The 17,908-nt window shown below is 37.4% G+C and overlaps 1 protein-coding gene and 1 pseudogene across 2 annotated transcripts in view; one reads left to right on the top strand and one right to left on the bottom strand.

Annotated features, from left to right (window-relative positions):
- The first annotated feature begins 258 nt into the window (after positions 1 to 258).
- Positions 259 to 17,908, top strand: part of ATCOAE (dephospho-CoA kinase family) — a 147,829-nt gene continuing 130,179 nt past the window's right edge. Inside the window, exons 1-2 of one of the 2 annotated variants that reach the window (XM_089374518.1) lie at positions 260 to 626; positions 2,294 to 2,448. The gene's annotated coding sequence lies outside the window, so the exon portion shown is untranslated. Of the gene's footprint in view, positions 627 to 2,293; positions 2,449 to 17,908 lie in introns of both variants that reach the window. The other variant, XM_089374519.1, reaches the window with a different exon arrangement.
- Positions 15,029 to 15,887, bottom strand: LOC149243450 (receptor protein-tyrosine kinase CEPR1 pseudogene; annotated as a pseudogene).

Here is a 17,908-nt window from a genome sequence, read left to right as displayed (position 1 = left end):
AAATTTATCTTAAATTATTATATATAACAAAAAAAAAGTCAACTCTAATACAAATTTTTAATTGGTAAATGATTTTTAATTTATAAACATGTTTTTACAACATTATGGACTAATATCATATGTTTTATGTTTTATTCATTTAACATATTTTAATTTACTATTTAATTAAAATGGTTTTAAAAGGTATAATTATCTTGGAATTAAATATCAATTTTTAAATTGTTAATATTCTCATCAATATTCTAAAATATTACGTAAGGATGAAATCCGGATCTGGCTCCTCCCTTATTCTATTCCAGGACAGTATGTTGCTACGCATTAAGCCGATATATTGCTCTGAGAGGCCACTCTGCTATTCACAATTTTCCCCATTTCATTCAGTACCTGCCTCGATCTCCTACCTCTTCGCCCAAAGACATTAAAGCTACTACAGCAGCAGCTGCAACCAAAATTACTTTAATAATAGGTCAATGGTTTCCACAGAGCACAAACCTAGATGACATAGCCAACGAAGGTGCCCAAGATGGTGGAACCGATAAATATTCATCGATCGCTGCGAATGCCCATGGCTTATGAATATAGATTTTGATCTCCCAGCCAGTATAAACGAACACATCGACAAACAGGTATTAATTTCCGACGAGGAGGATGAACTCTTATTTTGGGATTTCTCCGTTTAGTATCGTATTCGGTGCCCAATAAGCATAATTAAATTCTTTAGGCAGTCCTGTTTTCTTGTGATATGTATTAAGGGTAATGAAGCAGCAGAAACATTTTAAAGAAAATCTTATTAGGCAAGTTTAATGTACATGTTGTCATTATAGTTTGAACATAGGTTTTTTATTGAATAATTGATTTTTTTTTTTATTTGGATTTTGTTGTTTTCATTATTTATCAGATTACTGATATATATCATAGGCTGTTTTTGTATGATGTTGTTGAAAATATTTGTAATGTGAGGTGCAAGGATCTTTGGGGAGGTGCAAGGATTTTTGAGTCCCACTTTAGATATTCTGCTTGGAGTTCAACTAAGTCTTTTGCTTTTCCAACATCCAACTTTTTGATACTCATCTCTACCTCTTTTACCGTGAAGAGTTCAGTATCAATGTTGACCAAGGGGGGAGGGTCAACCTTGGGATCCTGCTCATAGAGTTGTATTGCATAGCCAAACCATTTAGAAGCTGTAATACTATTTCCAGTTTGTATCTTTCTCGGTTGGAGCTCCTTTCAAAATAATTTGGGATTGTTTTTCCCAATGGAGATTAGTTCTTCCCTCCTTGAAACCATGAAATCGACCTTTTTCTTGCTTAATAACTACTTGTAAGCTTTGAGCTTTATGTTATCCTTGTTTGACTCTTTCCACATTCTCCTTGCCTTTTTGCATTCCTCGTCAAACCAAGCATTAACTGGAAAGCAGTTTGTTTCAAACTTCTTAATTTTTTCTCTTTTGCACTCTGTAAGTGCACATTGAATTAAATGTGTTAATTCATGACTATGAAGGTTGTGAATTGTGATTTTCTCCTTCTCGAAGATCCTCTCTAGCGTCATTTTGAACGTATTACAATTTTCTGGAATCAAAAGAATTCTGTCCCGTCGGAGATTTTGTTGGGCATGCTGAATTTTTGACTCTAATTGTTTCTTTCTAGTCCAAGAGAAACTTAAATAAATTGGCTTGATCCAATTTTAAGTCCCACAGCTGATCTCCAATAAAAACTTCCTCCATTTTCTCACACAAACCATGCGAGAAAATTACATAATCTACTATGCTTGCTCCATTGTAAGTATTGCAAGTGAAATTACCAGATTTTGTCCATCTAGTCAATTGTCCTCTGAAATTCTTTTCCGGTGATTATGTAAGTGAGTGAATTCTTAATTAACCTAATTCAAATATTTTTATTACAACGTTACTCTATGGGCGTGGCTTGAGTAGATTCAGCCAATCAGAGACAATTCAAATATTTTTATTACGACTTTCCTCTATGGACGTGGCTTGAGCAGATTCAGCGAATCAGAGACGCCTATTTCGTACTCCTCGTTCCAATACAAATTTTACAAGGGTCGCCTCCTTAACACGTCATTGCGTGCCCAACAATGCCTTCACCCTCCTTCACATCACTGACTGCTGTGTCCCATGAGTGAATTCTTTCCCTGCGTTTCTGTGTGCGTGTCGTTGCTAATGAAGTCTTGCCTTCTAGAAACACGAATATTTGCGTCCCTTGCTGCCACTAGGGATTCTCATTCTGCGTTTCTGTGTGCGTGCCATTGCTGACGAAGTCTTGCCTTCTGGAAACAGGAATATTTGCGTCCCTTGCTGTCACTGGGGATTCTCATTTTGCGTTTCTGTGTGCGTGTCGTTGCCGACGGAGTCCTGCCTTCTGGAAACACGAATATCTGCGTCCCTTGCCGCCATTGGGGATTCTTATCTTCGGGTTTAGTTTTCAATTTCAGGTAAGAATCGAACCTGTCCTCTTTGTAGAGTATCAAGCGAACTGCTATTGCTACTTTAATCCATTCATGCAGTGCATTGTCTGGAACTTGGATGATTTGAGTGGCCCCACTTATTTACATTATGTCGCTCTCTCATTACATGTAATGCTCATAGCTGCCCTTGCCCATAGGCTACTTATGAACCTTGGTACAAGCACCATCACAACTATCTGTAACCATATAGGTCTCGTAGGAAAATATACCATAAATGGTTTGTATCAGATATGGTTTCCCAGAAACACAATTTGATTGGACATTTACCCTGACTAGCATGAACAACTCCCTCCATGATAAGGTGGTTATTAAGCCTAAGGCCACATGCTTGCTCAAATCACATTAACAACCTTGCGGTCCCGAAGTGTGCCAGTTTTTGGTAGAAGGGACCGCCATATAATTGATTGCTTAAAATGTCTCCCACAACACAATTCATTGAGACAACTACACTGGCCATGTGATTGACTACCTCTATATCTGGGTAAATCTTGTCAATCAACTCTTTTAACTGTCTTGCTCAACAGGACAGTCATATAATTTTGTTAAGATATAAGCAGATCCAAAATAGTGTTCAGAGTCTAGACTCACAAATGTGGCCTAAATAACTTATTTCCTGCCACACTTCAAGCTTTTCTAAAATACTTCATGAATAACTGATGAATTTTATTTGTAGTCCACATATTGGTGTCGCATTGTCCAAAAGATACAAACCACCATATTACTGCTCTTTGGGTACTCAGAGTCATAGAAGCCTAATCTTTGAATGAATTGATGCATTACAGTTGTACTATTTCCATAGATGGAATTATAGATACAAAGGTGTGGAGGACATGGTTCCATAGTGACAGAGTCTTCTTCTGTTCCTCGTACTCTGATAAATTTTGGGTCGTCATGCTCAAGAGGCTACCTTACCATTTCTTTTTGTTATTGCATTCAAGCATAAATGACTGACAATGAAATGCAGTCATTGAAATATGGATAGATCAGAATTCCATTCACTAGAAAGAGGCAATAGTCGTTGACCTGTGAATGAACTTTTGGATTCAATCTTGAAGTATTTTGAATTATATTTATTGTTGTGAAAGCTATTAGTATAAAAATATTGCATTATAATTTGTGAGTCTTATCCCTATAACATTTTACCATGAAGCTGAAGCTGAACTATTACAATTGTTGGCATTATGATGCATATGTTGTACTTGATGGCAACCCACTTGTAGTAGAACAAGTATATGAAAATAGAGATGAATCTACAGGTCAGAGGTGATAGAATGATGGAAGAGAATAATGGTCAAAGGTTTGATACAGGGAGATTGTTAGTGTGTGTTGTCCTTGATATTTGATGAATGAATTAATTGATAAAAGTATAAATAGGATGTAACAGAATGCATGGCAGTTGTGTTTACAAATATGTCAAAATGCAGGGCAGTTCAGAGAAATCAGTTCAGAAGTAATGAATGATGGCAAATCACATTATAACAGGTCAATTCAGAGGTAACAAGGCAATGGTATAGAAGAACAAGATGTTGGAACAAAGGACTACAAATCAGAATCAAGAAGTTGAAGAAAAAGGATGTTTTTCAGGTATGTTAAGTTGTATACGCGGGTTCACTGTACAAAAAGAGCGTATACATGCGGGTTCATTGTACAAAAAGAGCGTATATGTATGCACACACTTTCACGAGAGGAAAAATGCGTATAGGATGAAAAATTAAGGAAATTAAGGTGAAAGAATACCAAGGGTCAATACCATGGTATTAACCCACAATATTGAGCAGAGTAACGGATATCTGATTTCGTATAAGAATACCACAGGTTCTAAGTGTTGTTTTGGTCCGAGGTATTGAGAAAGGCTAAAACTATATAAGGAGGAGAAGATAAAAGGGCTAAGTGCACAAGTAATGAATATCTTATGAAGTGTTAGATAAAAAGCAATTATGCATGTTATGGGTTTCTGATGCTTTGCTTGATCTGGACTAAGTATGCACCTGAGTGTTTGATGATGGATGAGATCTAATGATGGATCAGGATCATAATGACTTATCATTATGAGATCTGATAATGGATAGGCTAGATCTGAGTGCTAACAAATGTTTTGTGCTTTAAATGCTATGATATGGGTATATCTGAAGATTGGAATAGCTACGAAGTTATAAGTTTTTATTTGCAGATCTATACGCTGGTTCACCTTGGTGAAGGCGCATATACACGCTAGTTCGACACTTTCAAGTAGCTTATGCAAAAGAAAAGCCTGTTGTTCAGATCTATCTGATCAATGCTGTTGTTTTACCACTGTCTGTCAATGATGTCTTCTTAGATCTGAAAGTAGAATTGAATGTATAAGGAAATTGAGTTTGATTGATTGATTGATTAAGCAAGAAGGGTGATCTTTGCTGCTGTCTGTTTAGAACTTTGTAATTTGACAGTAGATTTTCAGAATGTCACTGATTGGTATAGTTTGTGGTTCGGAGGTTTTATGATTCAGTGTCTTTAGAGGTATAGGCAGGTTGGACTAAAAGAAGTAGCGCATACACGCAGGTTGACTTTAATGAAGTAGCGTATACATTCTGACATATGAATTTTGAGGTTACAGTTGTTTCTGGTTATTGATGCATTGTTCTGGGCTCAGATCTGTGTACTAATTACAGTGGTCTGTCTATTCCAGTTGATTGGTTGAACTTTGATTAAGTGTCGGTTGATTGAGTTTTCAGTGATTGATTAATTCAGTTGTGATTGATTCAGAGATTGATGATTGGGTTTCATTTATATCAGAGATTGATGATTGGGTTCAGTGATTAGATGATGCAGATGTATTTGATGGCTGTATTGTAGTGGTGATTGATTTTGTGCTTCAATGTTATTGATGGGTCCAACGTGAAAATTTGATGAAACATGGCCTACATATTGTATTGATGTGTACCAAGAGTATCCAGTATGAAAATTTATGAAACGTGATCCCTGGAGGATACTGAGGGTTGGAGCCTTCAGTGAGAAAGTCGAAGCTTCTTGCCAGTAGTGGCTGGGGATGAGATCAGTGGGTTGGAGCTCTCTTCCAGTAGCAACGGGAGAAAGAGTGAAGGTTGGAGCCTTCTGTAGGCCGACGCCTACGTACTAGTAAACATATCGATGGCTAGTACAAGAGCTAGGGGGTTGTAGCTCCCTTCCAGTAGAAGTTGGAGAATGAGAGAAGGTTGTAGCCTTCTGTAGGTGGGTGTCTTCGTACTGGTATGAGTCTGCACCAGTACAAGATTGTAAACAAATTATTCTTTATATTAAAAGAAGATAGAGACAACAACCGCAGGTGGTTTTTCTCTCACATTGGGTTTCCACCTTAAATCTTGGTGTTGGTTTGTGTTGCTTATGTGTGATGGTTTACTCTGTTATTACTGCACATGGTTACTATTTAATGTTTAATAAAATACTGATCCACTGATTAAAGATCAACATATGATGAAATAACTAAACCATAAGTTCACTGGATATACGCTGGTTGCCTTAAGAACAGTTGCGTACACACACGAGTTCCCTTCACTGAAGTAGCGTATATAAATATGATTATGGAAATGAAAAAGTTATTGATTTGTAAATACTGATTCACCCCCCCTCTCAGTATTATTCCCAACAATTGGTATCAGAGCAGGTCCTTTGGCAGAAGCTTGATTGCTTGAAGGAGATCTGTAGTAACAATGGGAAAGAAGCAAAAGAAGAAAGCACCTCAAAAGAAGAAGACATCTCAAAGGAACTGTGATAGTGGGAGAGACGATTGGCCATTATGTGGAAGCAACTCTTCAGATTTAGAATCACCTCAGAATGAAGATGAACAAGCAAAATAATTATCAGGTACGAATTTGTTGTCCTCTGGTGATACATTTCTCTGTTCATTTGAAGATAATGAATGTGACAACGAAACAACTGAATTTGCTCTTATGGGTGAAAGAGAAAGAAATCAAATAGAGGTAGAATTTAAAAAGATCACAGACACAATTAGAGATAAAAAAGATCTAATTGATAAAAGAGAATGTGCCTACAAAGAAGAATTTACCAGATTAAAAGCTCAGTTGGAGGAAGGAAACAATGTAAGGAAGTAGTACAAGGAAAATGAAGATCGATGTCAAAGGCTGCAGGATGAAGCGACATCATTAAGAAATGAAGTAAATGAAAATGATACAACAATCAAGAAACTTAAAGATAGATCCAGTTACTATGAAAGTCTTGAAGCTAAGGTCGTCTCTCTAAAAGAAGATCTTGAAAATTCAAATAAGCAGAATGAAGAACTACCTCAAGCAGATGAAGAACAAGAAAATGAGATTCTCAAATTAAGACAACAAGTGGAAGAAGGAAGAAAAGTTGAAGAAATCATGAAGAAGCAATATCTGGAAAAGGTAGAGCAATATCAGGTTGAGGTAAATATCCTAAAAGGTAAATTAGAAGAAAATGATAAATTGTTACGATTTCAAGATAGTACTAAGATTTTGGATAATATTCTTAGTAGTCAATGGTCTCCTATCATCAAATCCGGTCTTGTTTTTCGTGAAATTATTGAAGGTGAATCTAGCTCACAAGATGAGGCAAGGAACTTTAATGCAAAATCTGAAATGCTCAACGAGAAGATAAGAGGTCAACCCCATCAACAACCAAGGAAAGAAAGAATTCAAAGAAAATCATTTACTCCTAACTATGGAAGTGATAATCAGTTCTTTCCTCTGATGAATAATGTTGACTATTTTGTATGTCATAATTTTGGACATGCTGCAACAAGATGCAGAAGTAGAATGGTTCAAGCTAATAACCGTCACACAGAAAGATCATTAGCTTCCATGTACTTTAAGGGATATTGTTTTTCTTGCAATATATTTGGTCACAAATCCATTGATTGCTTTAGAAGGAATATGAAACATATAAGATGTTATGCCTGTAACAAGTTTGGACATATATCAAAAGAATGCAGGAGCAAATTTCGGCCAACATACCAAAAGGAGCAAACATCATCACACTCCAAGGTATGGAAGAAGAAGGAATTACAGTTAAAAAATGTGGCATAACTCAGTATACAGACAGAACAGACTCAGGAGGAACTGAAAGTATGAAATTTCAGTGTTCTAATTCTCATACGCAGTTATCATAAATACAAGTCGCGTATATACGCGAGTTAGAAGCTTCACAGTCGCGTATATGTTGGTTTGATGAAGATGCAGTGGGATAGACTTAGAGAAAAAGGGTCTGATATGGTTTAGACAATTATCAATTATCTTTTCTGTCTAGATGATTGATGACTACAGTCTGTGGATGTTACTTAGAAGTGATTTTGACCCTCATAAGTTGTTGATGACTTGATGTATAACTAGTTGATGATGATGCCTTGATGATTCTTACTGATATATGCAATGATCAGATCTGACAGTGAACAATTGGCACAGGTTCAGGGGGAGAATATGCTATGCTTCTAATAATGCATTGTTGGCATTATGTTTAGAAGTCTTTGGTACTTATGTTGTTGAAGTGTTTAAATGATACATCATGCTATGCTACAGTCATGAGTTGCCTATGATGAAATCTTAGATGATACTTATATTGCTTGAGCCACATAGTTGTTATTCAGATCAGATTTATGGATGATTGTGGATGACCCTTTTGATGATGCATACAGTACATATGGTATGTTGCTTACATGGTGATCTTCATAAGGACAAGGAGAAGAACAAAGCTTGAGTACACAACTTCATTATTTGATAAGTGTCATTTCTTTTATGCTGCTGTCATCATGCCTTCAAAGATGCATAAACTTCATATGGTGCAGTTATGGATGAGGATTCCTATAGTTCTTGGCTCTCACATGGTTGAGGATTGTTGTTGTTGATGGTATCAAGAAAGCTTGACAAATGACTATGAGCTCATGGTTTGCTAGATACATATTGCTATCTCTTTGATGGATACACATTATGCTGGATACATGGATGATTACTTAAGTTGCATATTGATAAATATTGTTGGTTGGCCAAGAGAATGGTGTTATTGCAGGTCTCATGAAGACATAGCTATTTGAAGACATGGATATTCAGAGACATGGCTTACTTAGTCACATAATGATGATGACTTCTTACTTTATGATGATAGGTTTGATACTCACATATGTTGATTATCATGGTTGATGCTTATGAGATGTGGGATATTCTCTAGTGAATATACATGGTTGATATATTGAGGGTTGTTATGGAAAAATCATGCAGTTCTTGGTACAATGATGATGGTATAGTTATGGATGATAGCTATGGTGTTTTCACATACATATGATATGATGTGAATGATTTTGTGTTACTGCTTGGAGATATGATATATGCTTAGTTGATTCATGGAAGGTTATGTTCGACTAAGGAAACAAAGCAAATTGATCTTGATGAGATCAAAAGGATGAGTTGATGTCTATATGAGGCATACTTTGTCACAGGTTGATGATATTAAAGGTACATTGTCTTATCTTGCAAATTGATGATGGACATATACAAGTTGTTGTTCTTGATGCTATAGACAAATGCTTATGGTGTAATTCAGATATGGTGTATGATAGTTGGTGATGACTATCATGGTCTTGTTTAGATCTTTGGTCTTTGTTATAAATGTCATTTATATCATTTGATGTAAAGGTCATATAAAGACCTATGATGTAATAATTGCTATATTTCAGTCATGTATAAGCAATGGGTATATCCCCACTTGGTGGGTGATTGATGTATGTATGAGTCATTGGTGTTAGGGAGGTCATACTCACTTAGTTGAGTTATAGAGCCATGTTATTCTTTTGAAAAATATCTCTGCAGACTCTGCGTGTACTGAGGGGGAGCATGCACAACATAGTATATCTCAAAGGGGGAGAATATCTTGGTTTGCCCTTTGCCCTTAATGTCAAAGGGGGAGAGTATTTTGGTGTTGCTTGATAACTCTAACAGGTTCAATAGCTTGAAGTAATCAACACCAATATGGTTGCCATCAAGTCTAAAGGGGGAGATTGTTGGCATTATGATGCATGTGTTGTACTTGATGGCAACCCACTTGTAGTAGAACAAGTATATGGAAAACATAGATGAATCTACAGGTTAGAGGTGACATAATTATGAAAGAGAATAATGGTAAAAGGTTTGATACAGGGAGATTGTTAGTGTGTGTTGTCCTTGATATTTGATGAATGAACTAATTGATAAAAGTATAAACAAGATGTAACGGAATGCATGGTAGCGGTGTTTACAAATGTGACAAAATGCAAAGTAGTTCAGAGAAATCAGTTCAGAAGTACTGAATGATGGCAAATCACATTATAACAGGTCAATTCAGAGGTAACAGGGCAATGGTACAGAGGAATAGGATGTTGGAACAAAGGACTATAGATAAAAATCAAGAAGTTGAAGAAAAATGATGTTTTTCAGGTATGTTAAGTTGTATACGTGGGTTCATTGTACAAAAAGAGCGTATACACGCGGGTTCACTGTACAAAAAGAGCGTATACGTATGCACGCACTTTCACAAGAGGAAAAGTGCGTATGGGATGAAAAATTAAGGAAATTAAGGTGAAAGAATACCAAGGGTCAATACCATGGTATTAGCCCACAATATTGAGCGGAGTAACGATTATTTGATCCTGTCTAAGAATACCACAGGTTCTAAGTGTTGTTTTGGTCTGAGGTATTGAGAAAGGCTAAAACTATATAAGGAGGAGAAGATCAAAGGGCTAAGTGCATAAGTAATGAATATCTTATGAAGTGTTAGATCAAAAGCAATTATGCATGTTATGGGTTTCTGATGCTTTGCTTGATCTGGACTAAGTATGCACCTAAGTGTTTGATGATGGATGAGATCTAATGATGGATCAAGATCATAATGACTTATCATTATGAGATTTGATAATGGATAGGCTAGATCTGAGTGCTAACAAATGTTTTGTGCTTTAAATGATATGATATAGGTATATCTGAAGACTGGAATAGCTGCGAAGTTATAAGTTTTTATCTGCAGATCTGTACGCTGGTTCGCCTTGGTGAAGGTGCGTATACACGCTGGTTCGACACTTCCAAGTAGCGTATGCAAAAGAAAGCATGTTGTTCAAAGATGACTGATCTATCTGATCAACGCTGTTGTTTTATTGCTGTCTGTCAATGATGTCTTCTTTGATATGAAAGTAGAACTGAATGTATATGGAAATTGAGTCTGATTGATTGATTGATTAAGTAAGAAGGGTGATCTTTGCTGTTGTCTGTTTAGAACTCTGTAATTTGACAGTAGATCTTCAGAATGTCACTGATTGGTACAGTTTGTGGTTCAAAGGTTTTATGATTTAGTATCTTTAGAGGTATCCGCAGGTTGGACTAAAGGAAGTAGCGCATACACGCAGGTTGGCTTTACTGAAGTAGCGTATACATTCTGACATATGAATTTTGAGGTTGCAGTTGGTTCTGGTTATTGATGCAATGTTCTGGGCTCAGATCTGTGTACTGATTACTATGGTCTGTCTATTCCAGTTGATTGGTTGAACTTTGATTAAGTGTCGGTTGATTGAGTTTTTAGTGATTGATTAATTCAGTTGTGGTTGATTCAGAGATTGATGATTGGGTTCAGTGATTGGATGATGTAGATGTATTTGATGGTTGTATTGTAGTGGTGATTGATTTTGTGCTTCAATGTTACTGATGGGTCCAGTGTGAAAATTTGATGAAATATGGCCTACATATTGTATTGATGTGTACTAGGAGTATCTAGTATGCAAATTTATGAAACGTGGTCCTTGGAGGATACTGAGGGTCGGAGCCTTGAATGAGGAAGTCGAACCTTCCTGCCAGTAGTGGTTGGTGATTAGATCAGGGGGTTGGAGCTCACTTCCAGTAGCAGCTAGAGAACGAGTGAAGGTTGGAGCCTTCTGTAGGCCGACGTCTACGTACTGGTAAACATATTGGCTAGTTCAAGAGCTAAGGGGTTGTAGCTCCCTTCCAGTAGAAGTTGGAGAACGAGAGAAGGTTGTAGCTTTCTAAAGGTGGGTGCCTGCGTACTGGTATGAGTCTTCACCAGTACAAGATTGTAAACAAATTATTCTTTATATTAAAAGAAGACAGAGACAACAACAAGTGGTTTTTCTCTCGCATTGGGTTTCCACCTTAAATCTTGGTGTTCATGTGTGTTGCCTATGTGTGATGGTTTACTCTGTTATTACTGCACATGGTTACTGTTTAATGTTTAATAAAGTATTGATGCACTGATTAAAGACTAGGAAACCGGATTCGTCCTAAACCCCCTGCGAATCCCGAATCCGGCGAATCCGACACGATTCGGTCCGGATTCATGTCCAAATCACAGGACACGTCGTGTCCGAGGGCGTGTCGCGATTTTCAGGGGCGTGCCGCGATTTTAGCACACGTGTCCGGTTTCCAGGACTCGCTAAGCTCAGCGTGGGTATGAAAAGGGCGTGTTTGCTCATTAATATTTTCATTTGGTAAGTGATTTGTGCTGTTGCAGCAAGGAGTAGAGCATTTTGGCAGCTTCATAATCAAGTCTAGGCCCTAGTATTGATATGCTATTCATGGTAATGTTAAATTCTTAAAGTAAAAGTGACATTCTCCTTAATCTTCATTTTCATCCTTTTACTTAAATTTTTAACATTACCATGAAATGACTCAGGATGTTTGAGAGTGGTTCCGGCCTCATTGGATTTCATATGGAGAAAGTAGAATTTTAGATTTCATTCAAAATCCAACAGACTTATCAGTTTTTTAGGATTTTAGGATTGGGGGATTGCAATGTTTCCATTGAATTTTGTCATGTATTAGGGTATGGAACTCGTATTTAATCAAGAGCACCAAACCAAGAGCTTCTGAATATGTCGCTCCCGCTCCCGTTTTCGCTCCCACACCCCGCTTTCGCTCCCGCTCCCCGCTTTCGCTCCCGCTCCCAAGTAACACTGTTCCTGATGATATGGGTCTGGACACCATTGTTTAGTTGGCATTGGCCAACATGGATCTCAATGATCCAGTGCTAGAGCTTGTTAGATTTGATGACTTAGAGGGTTCAGCCTCCATACCAGCAGATGCAAAGGCGACTATGGATACAGGGGAGGAGGAGGATGTAGAGGAGAGCAGTGGGGACCATGATGATGGGGACAATGATGCTGATTCTGATGCTGAATGATGCCTTGAGGCTTGTATACCTGTAGTTGTTTTATATTTTCTATTTCTATTTGCCATTGGCATTGCACCAACACTACCTATGTAACACATTTTGATTTGATGACTTAATGAGAAAACTACAGTTGTCAGTGTGTTTATCTTACTATCTTGTAGTTGTAAGTTGTCTTTCAGTTATGAATTATGAATCATGATTTAAATTTTTAATAGATTTATCATTTATGTGACCAGTACCAACATTTATTTGAATTTTGTATGTACTATGCATGCTAATAGCTATAGATGAAGATCTATGTTTGAAATCAATAAATTTGTATCATTAATTAAAATTTGTGTAAGAAATATGATAATATCTAATTGTTAATATATATATATATATATATATATATTTTTAAATATATATTATATATATATATTTTTTAATAAAATAATATATAACGTGTCCTAACGTGTCCTGTTCCGGGGGGTCAGCGTGTCCCGAATCCGACACCACGAATCCCGAATCCTACGTGTCCCGAATCCTCGTGTCAGGTGACTTAGATTAAAGATCAACGTATGATGAAATAACTAAACCATGAGTTCATTGGATATACGCTGGTTGCCTTAAGAACAGTTGCGTACACACGCGAGTTCCCTTCACTGAAGTAGTGTATATAAATCTGATTATGGAAATGAAAAAGCTATTGATTTGCAAAAATTGATTCACCCTCCCCTCTCAATATTATTCCCAACAACAATGCATGTAGTGTTTCCCAAACTATAATAGTATTTCATAAGAAATATGCCATTCATCTATTCACATACCGGTCAAATGAGAATTGAATAATCTTTGCTATGTTTTCCCAATTATGGACTCTCAGCCTCCGTGATTGAATGTGTCGATCAAACTTCTGATAAATGAGTTATGCATTGGTTATGCTGCAAAAATAGGCATGCATGTAGCTGGGAATAATGTAGGCAATAGCTAATTAGGTTAGTAAAGTTCTAAAATTCTGGTACGTGATGGTGGGACACATTGTTCTGGCTGTCACCAGGCCAAGCATTGTTGTTCATAACAGACCAATTTAGTTTATCCAATTGAGGCTATTGCTAAGATAATTGCTCTTGTTCAAAAAAATCATGTACTTCGTCTATGCTTGTAGATTATCGGATCCTAACTGTTTTGCAGGAAAAAAATTACCCTGTGGAACAGGTATATGAAGTTGAGATGATGATAGTTTTGGTTTTGGATTTTCACCTTGTTGAAAAGAATATAGTGCCACACCAACATGAAAAATTAAAAATCAAAGGAAGCTTTGAAAGTCAACTTTAAAATCCTCTAATGTGATTAACTGTTAAAACAAACACAGAATAAAAATATAACCCACATCAAAATTATCATGTTGTTTAATTAGGGTTAGATCACAACACTTACTCCTTGTATATACATATTAGCAGAACTGGCATGAAGTGCTTTTTCCTTTCTCCAATCCATGTCCTTATGGAGTTCTAGCCTGAAAGTGACACGGAGAAGATCAAAACCATAAAAAATCCAGTTATGGTTAATTCATAATAAGATGGGCATACATGATATGCACAAGAACATCGGGCATTCTCATTAGACAATGCCCAAAAGTAGAGTTCAAAGGAAAACAAAAGTCATGGCAGACTGAGGTTTCTGGTGAGATTTGCTTTCTCAAGTATACCTTACCCAAAGGGTAGTTCTCCCCATACTTTCCTTTTGATTTGTACATTAGAGAAATGACTTTTGTAATTAGTTGCAAGTAGTTTACAATTAGAGAACAAATTATTATTGGCAAATTACAAAATCTCAAATGCATAGATTGACCAAGTCGGAGAATCAATTCCAAGAGTTAGAACGCTAAGATCATTTCAGATATCTTACTCGCTGCTCGAACTGCTAGATTTGCTGCTGTCAGAATATGATAGATTTGCAGTTATATGTGTGATAACTTGCACTCTAATTTAGCTCCCAACTACATACCACAAAAGTAGGTTAGCACATCTAGATAAACAACCCTTGCGTAGCCCTTTCCATGTCACACATGAAGATACTACCCTTCATAACATAGGTTGTGCCATACTCAAAAGAGTTAAGATACATTTGTCACCCTAGAAATTTTCAAATGTCTATTTTCTAGACACTTAGCAAAATCAAGCAGTGAGGAATATATTTGAAAAAATGTTTATGAAATTGCATATAAATGCAGTTCCTTTTTTTGGTACCTTCCATGGCTATGAAAATGTGCTTCTTCTGCATTGCGAAGCACACCACCCAAGGAGTCGATGCCAAAGCCATCCAAAAAATCAAGTGAAGGAGAAGAGGAATCTGTCACTAGGAAGATCATATAATAGCCCTAATTGTATACACTGTTGAGTTATAGATATCAATTTTCTGTTATATGATTGACATGCTTCAAGGTCCAGCCAGGGGCAAGGGACTGAAAACAGGAGAAAACCAGATAACATATTTTACAATTTAGCACTGAGAATAAACTGAAGAGAGAAAAAAAGTAGAAAATATAAAGGCTTGTGGAATCCCAATGGATGGAGACTTGACTTTCTTCCTTTAATGACTTGGAAATCTTCAAGTCAAGAACCACAAGTGCATCTTCCTTCTCATAGATTTTGTGTGAAGTCCAATAAACAATATCTTTGTTCTCCCCAAACTCCGGTTCAATGGGTCGTTTGACAGTTATGAGCTCCAGCAAAACCACAACAAAACTGTAAACATTGCTTTTTTCTGCGACCTTCAAGGAGTATGCATGTTCTGCCAGAAAAATAGATAAACAAGGTACAATTCAGGGTTCATCCATTTGCAAAAAATATTAATAAAATGAATATCTCAATAATGTTAAATATCAAGGACTACGAAACACACTACTTAAAAGCAGAGAATCTTGTGTGGGAAACATCAAGGAAGAAATTGAGACACATAGGCCAAGCAAAAGGGAGGGTAAACTTACCAAGAGCAATGTAACTATGAGTGCCTACAAAAATTGTTGAATCCCCTCCTTTGTTACAAGCTTGAAGAACTTTTGCAACACCAAAATCAACAATCTCGGCCTCATAAAATTGATCCAGCAAGATATTGGTAGACTTGACATCTTTATGAATAATTGCATCGGAGAAATCACGGTGAAGATAAGATAATCCATGAGCTATCCCTAATGCAATCTTTTGTCGTGTTGGCCAATCCAAATTATTATTGCTATGCAAAGCTTCAAACAGGTTCCCATTAGGCATGTATTCATAGACCAACACATTAGAATGTCTGTTGGACATATAACAATAAAGCTTCACTATGTTTTTGTGGGGAATGGTTCCCAAAGTTTCGACTTCTGCCTTGGACAATCTATTAGAATAAATGCTATTTTAGTGTTTAATGCTCATTCGGATAAGATCGTATGTGATCTTATTAGCAGTTTTTTAGAAGAAACTTACTATTTCTATTTCTTAGTAGAAACTCGCTATTTCTATTTCTGTAAATACATTTGTATTATTCATTGAGCTTCATTGCTCATTGAAAATCAATTCAATTCATTCATTGATTATGGTATCAGAGCACATGTATTTTTTCGAAATAATTTTTCACTGTTTGAAAAATTTCGTGTTCATTTCGAAATTGCTCTCTAGGGGTCTGAATTTTTTTTATTGGAGGCGTTGATGCCGAAGACGGAATCCGAAATCGAAAGCATCGTGTCGCTGAGGCATTGTTGTCCCCCGAGGGTTAGCGTCTCTGTTGTGAAGTTCTTCAGCGTGTACGACTGACTGGATTACCAGCGGAAACTTGCACTCGACCCCGAGGGCTCACCAAGCTCAACACCGTCCCGTCGCTACAGGTGGGCGTGCAGTCGGCCACCCTGCAAGGGCCGCTTGAGTCAGTGAGAATGCTGGCGTTGACGACTAGATTGTAAGCCACTGTCAGAAACGTCGGAACCTTTTGGAAGCCTTCGCGCATCAAATTTCAAGAAGAAGCAACCTCAATACCTCGTGGACGAAAGCAAACAGACGCTTCTTGGTGTATTATCACAATGCAAAAGAAAAAAGGCTCGAAACCGAGAAGAAAAACTTCTCTGGACCTGATCTTCGTCCAACAATAACAGAGCTGACAAGAAAACCTGCTATAATAAACACCGCAAGGAACATAAATCCGTTATAATCTTTTTGAATATTGTTGAACATCGTGCATTGTTGTTCCCGTCCGGAGCTCTCAGTTTATCGATTCGCGACTGGAACCCCCGCCCAACTTTTGTCATTACCATTGCAAAGTAGTAGCAGGACCCCCCCGCTAGTTTTTGGGTTTATTTTTGCAACGCATGCCAAGCACGCAGAGGACGATGCGTTCTTCTTACACGTAACACGAGAAATTGACAGTGCAGAGGGTGGATGTTATAAACTTGTGCGTGAGGCTACGCGTGGTGAACTGGAGGAATTACGAGAAATCTTCTCAGAAATTTGCTGAATCAGGCATTTGTATCGCTTTGTAGTTTCATGGTCTAGGGTTCGATCTAGGACAGGGTTTGTCACGCCCCTACACCTGCGGTAGTCTTCCAACCGCTTATAGCGAGGTGCGGCACCACCGAACGCTTTCTTTTTACCAATACTAACATTCATGGACTACGCCTAATTCACTTGTCCTTACTTAGTTTGTGTTTCGCAACCAAGTAAACATGCATTTATCCTTTATACCAATGAAGCCCATACTTATTCATTATCCATAGCAATTATAAAAGACAATAATAATTGCACAGTATAAAGGAGAGGGGCAACTCCCGAACAAGTCTGCCCAACAATATATATTATAAGCAATCTTTCTTCATAATACAATCATACAAGTAATGCTTGGCAAGCTCCAAGCCAATACTTAGAATATTTTACAACATAGGCAAAATCAGCCTTTTACAATCACATGTGCACACCTTGCACAAAGGATGAGTGCCCACCCGGGTCACCAAGACATCCTTGTCAAGTCCAACACAAATCTGCGTAGAAAACAGCCTTGGGCACACCTTGCCCAACCCTTAACCGGCTCCAAGTAACAATAGAACTGCGCCTTTGAATTATGCGCATGAGCTATGCGCACCTCTCTCAAAACTGCGCACTATTTTACCCCTTGAGCTAGTGCGTACTATTTCTGCACCACTTGCTTGTTCCAAATGAGGTATCAACGCATGAATATATATGCGTTCTTGTGTGTGGGTGGTGGCACTCCAGCCGACCCCCAAATAGTGTCAATACACCCCTTTACTGCGCCCAGATGTGAG

The sequence above is a fragment of the Pinus tabuliformis genome, chromosome 8, assembly GCF_031772625.1.
Source record: "Pinus tabuliformis cultivar Carrire ecotype Pingquan chromosome 8, CPIR1, whole genome shotgun sequence".
Lineage (NCBI taxonomy): Eukaryota > Viridiplantae > Streptophyta > Pinopsida > Pinales > Pinaceae > Pinus > Pinus tabuliformis.
This window is presented reverse-complemented; position numbering and strand designations above follow the sequence as displayed.